The sequence below is a fragment of the Eleutherodactylus coqui genome, chromosome 11 (assembly GCF_035609145.1).
Source record: "Eleutherodactylus coqui strain aEleCoq1 chromosome 11, aEleCoq1.hap1, whole genome shotgun sequence".
In the NCBI taxonomy this organism is placed as follows: domain Eukaryota; kingdom Metazoa; phylum Chordata; class Amphibia; order Anura; family Eleutherodactylidae; genus Eleutherodactylus; species Eleutherodactylus coqui.
This window is the reverse complement of record NC_089847.1, coordinates 1,064,760-1,077,828: the sequence shown is the minus strand read 5'-3', so window position 1 is coordinate 1,077,828 and position 13,069 is coordinate 1,064,760.

Genomic DNA, 13,069 nt, shown 5'->3' with positions numbered 1-13,069 from the left:
GGTGCAGAGCCGAGATAAGATCCCAATCGTTTAACCCCTTCTATGGCCCAGTACATAGTGGCAGCAACATCTAAGAAGCGGGACGGAGAGACCGACACTCCCTTTGGTGCCCAAGAGTTGGCCCACCAGCAGGGGCCATAATGAAGACCCCCAGATCTGCCCTCTTAGAGCTCCTGTTAGGCCAGAGGGCATAAAGGGGGTTTCCAGGACTGGAATATTGATGAGCTGTGACTTGCTATTTGTATCGCGCCAACTTATTCCGCAGCGCTTTCATGTAATTTTTTTATTACCCCCCCCCAAGCTGGGGGCTCATGTTACCGACCCCGATGGATGGAAGGCTGAGTCACCCTGAGCCGGCTCGCTGACCCAAACGGGGATTGAACCCGCAACATTCAGGCTTTTTCAGTACATAAAAAAGGACCATTGAAAAATACGACTCGTCCTCCAGAACAGCAGGCGCCCGCCGCCAGCGAGGAAGAAATGAGACGCAGAGCTGCGTCCTTAAGGGGTTAACATGGTACGCCATTTTCAGCATACCCCGAATGCCGTATAACTAAAAGCCAATCCCGAAAAATGCTGAACTCTTAGGTTTTTCAGTACGTTCTCAGCAGATTGGTGTCATTAAACAGACTGCGCTCAGCGACCGGCCCGCCCTCCTAAAGCCGCGGCAACCGCGACATGAGACAAACGCAAGGGGCGAATTAATGAACGTCGCTGCCACAACTGGTGCCTATCCATGTGGACAGGAAGCCGTTCTATCTTGCAGTTTTCCCGCTGGCCACTAGGGACGATATTCCGTCGCTCGCTTCAGTCACGTGTCGAGTCGCAGGAGGCGGACCTTTGTCTTACCGCGCTGCTTGAATAAACTTTAGGGATTTTTTTTTTAACAATGAGGCATCGATTATGTCAAAAATCAGAGAGAATCTAGAAAAGGCGCTTCGTGTCCCAAATCTGCGATACAACCTAACCTGAGAGGCGCTGGTAGAGAAGTAGTGCTGACGGTTTGTCATTAGCGGGCGATCTTGGTTCAGCCTCCCTATGGGCTCCATTGTACAGCTGGATAATGGAGCGCTGCGCCACTAGACGGACGCTGCGTCCTGCGCCTGTAAATACCATAAAGCACAGGGGTGGCGCTATACTGACAGGAAGTGCTTCCAATATGGCCGCCTCTGAGGAAGGTTTCATCGATAACTAAATGGCGATAATGATATCTAATCAAATACACGATGGAACGTTGCGGAGCGGCTCACGCCTTGTAGGACGGCACTGCGGGTGAATGGTGTGCAGCCGGTTCGTCTCCGCTCTCCCTGAGGGACATGTGACATACCTCCTCCGACAGCCACAGTCCCACCCAAGTCTGCGCCGCGGACCGCTGCTGAGTGCTGGTAGACTTATAACAGGGCAACCTGCGCATGCGCCAGTCCGCGGCACAGAGAATAGCTGTAGATGGGCGTGCGGCGCAGGACTGATTACAAGGTTACAAGCTGTGACCCCGGTAACCAACACAACGCCGTTGGAACGCTCGCCGCGCATTGCTCTCTGGCCACCGTCGGTCACAGGTCCCTGTAAGGCTACTGACTGCCCCTCCTGGGCTCTTTATGTTGGCCACCAGGGGGCAGTAGCACAAGCACAGTATTTGTTCGGATGTTGATGCGCCCACTTTATTAGTGATGACCTATTTTGGGGGGCGTTCATCCCCCTTCCATCTCAGAAGTAAAGTGTCACAGTGTTGTAGAAAGTGGCGTCCAACGTGGGCCGGTGGCTTCGGGTATTGGATGCCGTCACTGCCCCTCCCCCACTTCCCCCGCTGTGCACACTCCTGGTGATACTACAATTACCTTCTATTAGAGCGGCGGCTGGCGTAGCACTAATGACAGTATAATTGTATCTGTTATTGCTGATCGCGGCGGGATATTCCTCGCTGGATTCCTAGATGGACCTGATTATCGCGCCCCTGGGAGGTTTATTAACGCAGTCATTACCTTATAGAGTCTAATTGTTTATTGGCCGCGCTCTGCAAGCTCTCGCCAAACCTTCTGAGACTGATGCAGACTTTGGTTATGTCATGGCCGAGGTTTACAGTCTGACAGCCACCAACTTGTAAGGTAGGTCCCCCGGGGACCTAATTCCAGACCCTGCACCAGTGTATGACGCCCTGCACGCCCCAACACCCCACGCTGCCACCGATGACCGCTCTGCCAGCCGAAACACGACTAGAGCATCTCGGGGTTATGGGTCCCTTAAAGCAATGAAGGGTGACTAATCTATTCTAAGAAGGGTCAGCGGTGATTATAATCTACAGAAGAGATAATATACAGAAGGGGCGGAGCTACAAGTACGAACCGCATGAAGGCAAAAGGCAAAGAGTCCCCGTCTATGGAGTCGTCTCCCGCAGTTCTGGGCGAGGAGCCTGCAGATGGGGGACAGGCTGACACCACTCCAGGGTCTAACTATTTGGTAAGGGGGTACTCTTAGTTTTAACATCTCCGCCCGCCAACAGGGGAGTTACGGCCACCATGCTTCATATCCGCAATTTACCTACTCGGATACCAAACATGATACATGGCAGAGGCTTAGCCTGAGATGTGCGGTCCTGGGGGGCTCACTGCATGGGGTCCGTGCTACATTAACGGTTCCAAAGATATAACGGCGGTTGGGCGGGACCTTCGGGTGACCCGTAATCCTCCCTTTCATAAATACGCCATCGGGCTCAGCGCCGCGGCATCCGGGCCGTGTATACTGCGCAGATGGGGGGCTATAATCTTGTGACCTTATCAGAGACCCCTCAGCGGGGGATGTGTGCGGCGGACGTGGAATGATAGGAGGCGGTCGCCCGCTAGCATTACGCCACCGCTTATCTCTTCAGTGGTTTGGCTCTGTTAAGCGCCCGCGGGGGGGGGGGGGGGGGGGGGGGGTCACAGCGCCCGCAGGGGAATCGGTCCGACCGCTGCTTGGTGTGCTGCGGTGACCATGACGTGCATCGTGCATGTCGAGGGCTTAATGCGTTGATTTGGGCCCTTCCTCGGAAACCATCTCCTTCCTTTCCTGAGGAGCGGGCTGTGTCGTCCGCCTTCTAGTCCCGCGATGGGCGGACGGTCTGCTGATGGGTAACAGCAATTCAACAATCACGTTCTTTTGCGTCTTCAGTCGCTTCTGCTTGGTGGTAGTGACTCCGCCGGCGCGGGGCTTTCATCTCAGAGGCTCTGGACCAGCCAGTTTCGAGCTTCAATAAATAGAAGCGTGCCCAAAGAGCTGCTAACCAGAAGGGTGAAATATCCCTTCACCATGGATCCTCTGCCTGGCAGTCAGCTAATGAGTTCCCCGGTCCCAGCAGCAGTCCCCGGCGGCGGATAGATACCCTGCAGCATACCATGGAGGCAGATAGATACCCAACAGCAGTCCGTAGCGATGGATAGATACCCTGCAGCATACCATACAGGCAGATAGATACCCAGCAGCAGTCCGCGGCGGCGGATAGATACCCTGCAGCATACCATGGAGGCAGATACATACCCAGCAGCAGTCCGCAGGGGCGGATAGATACCCTGCAGCATACCATGGAGGCAGATACATACCCAGCAGCAGTCCGCAGGGGCGGATAGATACCCTGCAGCATACCATGCAGGCAGATAGATACCCAACAGCAGTCTGCGGTGGCGGATAGATTCCCTGCAGTAGTCCGCGGCGGCGGATAGATACCCTGCAACAGTCTGCGGCGGCGGATAGATACCCTGCAGCAGTCTGCGGCAGCGGATAGATACCCTGCAGCATACCATACAGGCAGACAGATACCCAGCAGCAGTCTGCGGCAGCAGATAGATACCCACAGCAGCGTACCATGCAGGCAGATAGATACCCTGCAGCAGTCTGCGGCGGCAAATAGATACCCTGCAGCATACCATGCAGGCAGATAAATACCCAGCAGTAGTCCACGGCGGCGGATAGATACCCTGCAGCAGTCTGCGGCGGCAGATAGATACCCTGCAGCAGTCCGCGGCGGCAGATAGATACCCGGCAGCAGTCTGCGGCGGCAGATAGATAGATACGCTGGATCAGTACTTTGTGGATAGTTGCAGACCGGCCCTCTTGGTCCTCAATGCCCCCAAGGATGTGGAGGCTTTAATAGCTCCTTGCGTTAACTTAACTTGGCAGAACTCCTTGTAGATCCTCGTTGGTAAGTGCCAGTTTCCCCAACACAAAACTATAGTGAGGTTCTTTCTGACGCCCGGACATAACTGTTTATGGCAGCTTGATGCCCCATTTAGTTGAGATTTGCACCTTCATTTTGTGTTCGTCTTGCTGTCGCGACCGATGAAGTAGGATGATGAAAAACCTGCTTGAATCAAAAGGAAATCGTTACCTAAAAGATATTCATATAATTCAAGACAACTTGAAGTAGGAACAGGTCCAAGACAGCGGGGCCAGTAGTGTAGACGGAGGCGGCGAGCTCGCCAACCGCGTCCCCAAGGGCTCACCCAGCTGGGATGCTGGAGGAGACAAGAGCATCCACTTGACCTAGCCAGTCGCAGGGGCCACAGCCTACATGGCCAACAAGCAGAGCCAGCGAACAAGGTACAGGGTCCCAGTGGGAGGACCGGGCGGATAGCATTGCACGGACTGTGGTGGAGAGTTTGCGGGCCTTGTCTGCCATCATGACATTGGTAGAGACGTCTGCCCCCCAAGGCTGCTATATGATGGCATACACCAGTTCAGGCTAAATCGCAGCTTCCATCCTGGCCCATGCATGTTCCCCCACCTGCCCAACCACCCCAACCCCAACAGCATCTCCAAAGAGGCTACCGAAGCCAAAGATCGGGCCAGTTGCAGCATGCCCCCCAGCATCATTTGCCAGTCAAGGCATGAATTTTCCACCGCAGCTCGCAGGCGCTACCCAAAGACCTGGGCATGAAGACCCTCCCGGGGCAGTGCAGCGCCCGGCCTACCTGCATGTCGCTTTCATTTTCTTTGGTTTGTTCTTTTTATTTCAGTTATGTTACAAAAGGTTTCCTCTAAAGCCGATGTGGGATTTTATATTGTTTATACCCCTCGACCCTTCAAAACAAAATGGTTTCGGTCGACATAATATGTGTCTTTCTCATTCTTATCCCCCCAACAAGTAAAAGAATTTGGGCACTACTCCCCCGAAGGTTTTACCTAAAAAGTGTCCACATTCTGGCTAAGGGTGCACAGAGGTCCGCACCGGGTTTCCCATTTAATATACTAATATACACATTAACACCTCGCTGGCAAACAGGGCTGCGTAAGTGGTGCTCAGTCTGTGCAGTTTGGCAAAGTCCCAACTAAATTGGCATCAACCAAATCCTATTGTGGGCCTATGTGATAGATAAGCCCTTTATAGTTCACATATGGGCCACCACCGTTTCTATGACAACGATATACCGGCCATTTGCCAGATTTCCATGTGGGTCTTCAGCACGGATGTTTACGCTAACGCAAACACTTCTTATAGACACAATGATAGATGAACGGCCGATGAAAAGGCTTGGAAACTATAAAGTTACACTGTCTTTAGCAAATGTGGGAAAATTAGTGCAGATGTGATTACCTGGAGGGTCCTCCATAGTAGTCACAATCACCAGTCCTGTAACACCCAGCTGTGGACTCCTAGGAGACATAGAAGGTGTCGTACGTTGGAGAAACCTTAACTTTCCCCTTTCTTCTCCAAGCTAAAGCTAAACTGCTTGGCAACAGCTGGCTGCTGATTGGTAAAGTGGGAAGGGTGAGAGACCAGAGCAGGAAAATATCAGGTTCAGACAGGATGTTAGGGGGAGGAGTGGAATAACTGCGAGAAGAGAAGGGAGTTAGAGGGAGTCTGCTGAGAGAGTCGGGAGGAGGACGTGCAGAAGGAGTTCTGCAGCGAGGGCAGAGATATGCTGTCCGTGAGTGAGGAAGCCAGGATGCACCAGCTTCTTCATCAGCCACAGTCTGGAGTTTGGAACCTGTTCTACTAAAACAGTGAGTTACATAAACCTGGTGAAGTCAAAGCCAGGCAAAGTCCACATCTTTAACTGCGTTATAATCTTCCAGTAAGCCCAACAGATAACCAGGACTGTGGGAATTCTACTGAGTAACCTCTAGAGTCAAATAGAGAGCGCTGAAGGTTAAATTGTGCCATATTGAATTCAACTGTGCGTCAACGGTCCTTCTGCTTCAAAGTAATATCTCTGCTAACTTGTTGCATTACAAAACAAGCTGAAGTAAAACCATGCACTTCCAGTTTACTAAATCAGAGCTACCAGGACGCATGTCCGTTATTTCGCCATTAACTTTTGGAGTCCTGGATGAAGTGCTGGCATCACGTGACAAACCACAAGTTACAATAACCCTTTGTGCCACGGTGTGCTGACCGAGCCAGGCACCTTGCTGGCATTGTTGGGAGGGGTCACAGAGCCACCCATGACAACCATCTTTCCTACCCATGGTCTCCCCCACTTTGACGCGCCACGCTCGGACTCTGCACAGACACTTGGTTTAGATAGTAACAAAGCAGGCAATGACAGCCAAAATATCCTGAACGTGCTAATTTAATAAAGCTTTGACTTTTTTGAATAATTCTCTATGGAAAAGGAACATTTTTTGGCCTTTTAATGTTACCCAAACATTTACATTCAAAGTAATGATTTATGAAAAACAAATAAACAGAGTTGGAAGGGACCTCTAGGGTCATCGGGGCCTCCGGGGTCATTGGGGCCGCCGGGGTCCAACACCCATCCGTTTCTGAAGGTTTGGGTCTGGGTAACTGGAAGTCCCTGAAACTACCCACAACCCCTGTCCCTACCTACTTGCCCCTCTAGGCTAGGCCCCAGGGCGACAACTGGGCGACAGTCCCTAGGCTCGCTAGAGATGTGGGGCAGGAGTCAGACTCCGACAAATTCAGGTAGACAAACAAACAAGCAGGTCAGGCAATCCGCCCACCGCGTCCTCAGAAACCCGGCAAACACACCCTGTGCACACGGGGGCGCGTACCCAGAGCCGGCGTACCGCCTCTTGGCGGCCAGGGGAGGTCATGAAGACCGGGGCTCCTCTGCGCCGCACTCCCAAACCCCGGTCAATAGGACTGGTAGTGCGGGCACAGACGCCCCCAGAGCCGCGGGACCTGACCGTGGTTGATGTGTTATATAGATTTTGGGGGTCGACACGTTGTATTATTTTTTGCATCAGGACTGCGGCGGTTCTTATGCTCTCGTTTATGGTGCTCATCATTTCCGTTCCTTGGTCTGTGGAGTCAAGTCCTGTGTATGAGCTCTGCATATCCCTACGCCTCCCACTTAGGTGGTATACCTGGAGGTGCTGCTGACCCTCTAGGTTCAAGGATCCCTTGGGATGAGCGGCACCGACGTGATCAGGGGCGGGGCTTGGCGGTGACATTAGGTCCTTTCCTAATAATTACTAGTACATTACCTAACGGGTGCTGTCCACTCTGGCGCTCTTCTCCTCCCGCTGTTCTGCTGCACTTGGTTGTAGTCTTCATCCGCCACTTCCAGGAAACGCTGGCTCTAATTGGTTCTTGAGCGCCGCGGCTCAGCCAATCACTGCAGCGCTCATTGAACCAATCACAGCCATTCAATGCGATACAACACAAAAGGAGACTCCACAGGGAAACCTGTGCTACAAAACATAGCGAATCGCAGCTGTATAGAGCGTGCCACGGTTTCTTTCCTCTTTGCATTGCATCAGACAAAACATCGCTAACGTGAAGGAACCCGTAGGAAAGCATCGGTGTCACATACATGCGTGTCGCATCATGAGAAAAATCACATGATTTTGCTGCCCGTGTGAAAGTAGCTTAATTTTTGACAAAAATCAGCATGCCCCTCCCCCCCCCCCCCCCCGCCTCGCCCTCTGTATTCACCCAATCGCGCAACTTTTTTTTTTTTACGAGTATTGCGCACTATGGAAAAGGAAACAAGATTTCGCAACTGCCCATTGTCTGTAGGACTCGGACGTCACTAAACAGGCGAAAAACTGAACAACTTTCTGAAAAAATAATCATTGGAACTGAAGGCAACAGCGCACCCCTTGCTAACCACTCGGATGCCCTCGTTTTGTGCTTCATTCCATGAACTAGACAATGGAAGAGATACACCAGTAAGAAGTGACATTATTAATGGTTGTTTCGCTAAACACTCTGTACGTCCATGAAGGGGGGGGGGGGCTTTCACACGACACAGCGAAGCACGCAGAAAGTGTTCCCCCCTAATCTGCATGTATTCGCGCGGGCTGGGGAGCGGAAAGTGTTTCCCCCTAATCTGCGCGGGCTGGGGAGCGGAAAGCTGCAGCAGACTAAGGCGCGGAATAATTCTACAGCGGGAATGCCCCCCGAAGGCTCTGATCGGCGCTTGTTACAGCAGGCAAGTACTTGGCCATGTAGGGGCCCCCAGGCCGTGTTCACACTGACAGAAGCCGCGGGGTATTTCCACGGCCGCAATGAGGCAATACTTGAGAATTCGCTCCATTTTCATTCAGCGGGTCGATCCTCAATGTTTGCACAGAATAAAAAGCAGGCGGAGCCCTGCTGTAGAAGGTCACACCCCCCCACCCCCCGTATGGGAGGAGCGCGAGGCGGCTTCACACGGACGTAGGTGCGCTCGCAGAGTGCAGTGAATAAACCCCATTGACCTCACGGGCTTCTTCAGACGTGTAGAAGAGACCGAACGGGTCCTGACTTTCTATGCATTTGCGCAATGAAGGTCCCCATAGCAGTCGATGCGGGGTGCGCAAAAGCATGCTCAATACGCAAGCAGATGCGTGAAACACTGCGTAACGCCACTGGAAAGGGAACACATCTGGAAGTAATTTGCCATTTCAATCAGTGCGTTCGTTTGCTGCGTGGGCAAAATGTGCAAAAAAATCATTCGTACTGCAAAGGAATTGCCTTAATTGGTGCGCAATTGTGGAGCCAGCCTAAAACTACAGTGGGGGATACACTTGGCTTCTGCAGGAGTGATCCCTGTAGATGACACTGTGCACCGCAGAGCATCGCACCAGCCACAGCACAGAGGCAGCGACTAGTCACATGTGGCGGGGCGGATGTCAGCAGTGAAACAATGTAATTCTATTATGACACTAGATGGAAGGCTGAAGCGGATACATTGTAACAAGTGTGAGCCGCACATCCCAGACCAATCACCCCCTCCCCCCCGTGACCTGGAGACACGAGAACGCCGAACACAGAAAACAAAAGCGGCACAAGTTGCTTTGAAATTAGATTTTTCCATTTCTTGGACTACATGAAAATGTGTTTGTGGCCCCTTCAGCGCTTTTGGGGCATTTTTGAACAAAAATTAAAAGGGGAATTTAAGAAACTGCACGCACTAAAGGATGCATGACTACTACCAGCTGTACATATGCAATTACATAGAGGGGATACCCAGGTTATACCAGCATGCTCCATATCACTATATACAGGATGTATTACTTATACCAGCTGTACATATATAATTATATACAGGAGATCCCCAGGTTATACCAGCATGCTCCATATCACTATATACAGGATGTATAACATATACCAGCTGTACATATATAATTATATACAGGAGATCCCCAGGTTATACCAGCATGCTGTATATCACTATATACAGGATGTATAACTTATACCAGCTGTACATATATAATTATATACAGTAGATCCCCAGGTTATACCAGCATGCTCCATATCACTATATACAGGGGATGTATAACTTATACCAGCTGTACATATATAATTATATACAGGAGATCCCCAGGTTATACCAGCATGTTCCATATCACTATATACAGGATGTATAACTTATACCAGCTGCACATATATAATTATATACAGGAGATCCCCAGGTTATGCCAGCATGCTCCATATCACTATATACAGGATATGTATAACTTATACCAGCTGTACATATATAATTATATACAGGTGATACCCAGATTATACCAGAATGGTCTATATCACTATATACAGGATGTGTAACTTATACCAGCTGTACATATATAATTATATACAGGAGATACCCAGGTTGTACCAGCATGCTCCATATCACTATATACAGGAGATGTATAACTTATACCAGCTGTACATATATAATTATATAGAGGACATCCCCAGGTTATACCAGCATGCTCCATATCACTATATACAAGAGATGTATAACTTATACCAGCTGTACATATATAATTATATACAGGAGATCCCCAGGTTGTACCCGCATGCCCCATATCACTATATACAGGAGATGTATAACTTATACCAGCTGTACATATATAATTATATACAGGAGATACCCAGGTTATACCAGCATGCTCCATATCACTATATACAGGATGTATAACTTATACCAGCTGTACATATATAATTATATACAGGAGATACCCAGGTTATACCAGCATGTTCCATATCACTATATACAGGATGTATAACTTATACCAGCTGCACATATATAATTATATACAGGAGATCCCCAGGTTATGCCAGCATGCTCCATATCACTATATACAGGAGATGTATAACTTATACCAGCTGTACATATATAATTATATACAGGTGATACCCAGATTATACCAGAATGGTCTATATCACTATATACAGGATGTGTAACTTATACCAGCTGTACATATATAATTATATACAGGAGATACCCAGGTTGTACCAGCATGCGCCATATCACTATATACAGGAGATGTATAACTTATACCAGCTGTACATATATAATTATATAGAGGACATCCCCAGGTTATACCAGCATGCTCCATATCACTATATACAAGAGATGTATAACTTATACCAGCTGTACATATATAATTATATACAGGAGATACCCAGGTTGTACCAGCATGCTCCATATCACTATATACAGGAGATGTATAACTTATACCAGCTGTACATATATAATTATATACAGGAGATCCCCAGGTTATACCATCTGTACATATACAATTATATACAGGAGATACCCAGGTTATACCAGCATGCTCCATATCACTATATACAGGAGATGTATAACTTATACCAGCTGTACATATATAATTATATAGAGGACATCCCCAGGTTATACCATCTGTACATATGCAATTACATAGAGGGGATACCCAGGTTATACCAGCATGCTCCATATCACTATATACAGGAGATGTATAACTTATACCAGCTGTACATATATAATTAGATACTAGAGATACCCAGGTTATACCAGCATGCTCCATATCACTATATAGAGGAGATGTATAACTTATACCAGCTGTACATATATAATTGTATACAGGATATACCCAGGTTATACCAGCATGGTCCATATTACTATATACAGGAGATACCCAGGTTATACCAGCATGCTTCATATCACTATATACAGGAGATGTATAACTTATACCAGCTGTACATATATAATTACATACTAGAGATACCCAGGTTATACCAGCATGCTCCATATCACTATATACAGGAGATGTATAACTTATACCAGCTGTACATATACAATTATATACAGGAGATGCCCAGGTTGTACCAGCATGCTCCATATCATTATATACAGGAGATCCCCAGGTTATACTAGCATGGTCCATATCACTATATACAGGAGCTGTATAACTTTTACCAGCTGTACATATACAGTTATATAGAGGAGATGCCCAGGTTATACCAGCATGCCCCATATCACTATATACAGGAGATGTATAACTTATACCAGATGTACATATATAATTATGTACAGGAGATACCAAGGTTATACCAGCATGACTCATATCACTATATACAGGAGATGTATAACATACCAGCTGTACGTATATGATTATATACAGGAGATACCTAGGTTATACCAGCATGCTCCATATCACTATATACCGGATGTATAACTTATACCAGCTGTTCATATATAATTATATACAGGAGATCCCCAGGTTATACCAGCATGCTCCATATCACTATATACAGGAGATGTATAACTTATACCAGCTGTACATATATAATTATATACAGGAGATACCCAGGTTATACCAGCATGCTCCATATCACTATATACAGGATGTATAACTTATACCAGCTGTACATATATAATTATATACAGGAGATACCCAGGTTATACCAGCATGCTCCATATCACTATATACCGGATGTATAACTTATACCAGCTGTTCATATATAATTATATACAGGAGATCCCCAGGTTATACCAGCATGCTCCATATCACTATATACAGGAGATGTATAACTTATACCAGCTGTACATATATAATTATATACAGGAGATACCCAGGTTATACCAGCATGCTCCATATCACTATATACAGGATGTATAACTTATACCAGCTGTACATATATAATTATATACAGGAGATACCCAGGTTATACCAGCATGCTCCATATCACTATATACAGGAGATGTATAACTTATACCAGCTGTACATATATAATTATATACAGGAGATACCCAGGTTATACCAGCATGCTCCATATCACTATATACAGGATGTATAACTTATACCAGCTGTACATATATAATTATATACAGGAGATCCCCCAGGTTATACCAGCATGCTCCATATCACTATATACAGGAGATGTATAACTTATACCAGCTGTACATATATAATTATATACAGGAGATACCCAGGTTATACCAGCATGCTCCATATCACTATATACAGGATGTATAACTTATACCAGCTGTACATATATAATTATATACAGGAGATCCCCCAGGTTATACCAGCATGCCCCGTATCACTATATACAGGAGATGTGTAACTTATACCAGCTGCATATATACAATTATATACAGGAGATCCCCATGTTATACCAGCATGCTCCATATCACTATATACAGGATGTATAACTTATACCAGCTGCACATATATAATTATATACAGGAGATACCCAGGTTATACCAGCATGACCCATATAACTATATATAGGAGATGTATAACTGATACCAGGTGTACATATATAATTATATACAGGAGATACCCAGGTTATACCAGCATGCTCCATATCACTTTATACAGGATGTATAACTTATACCAGCTGCACATATATAATTATATACAGGAGATACCCAGGTTATACCAGCATGAT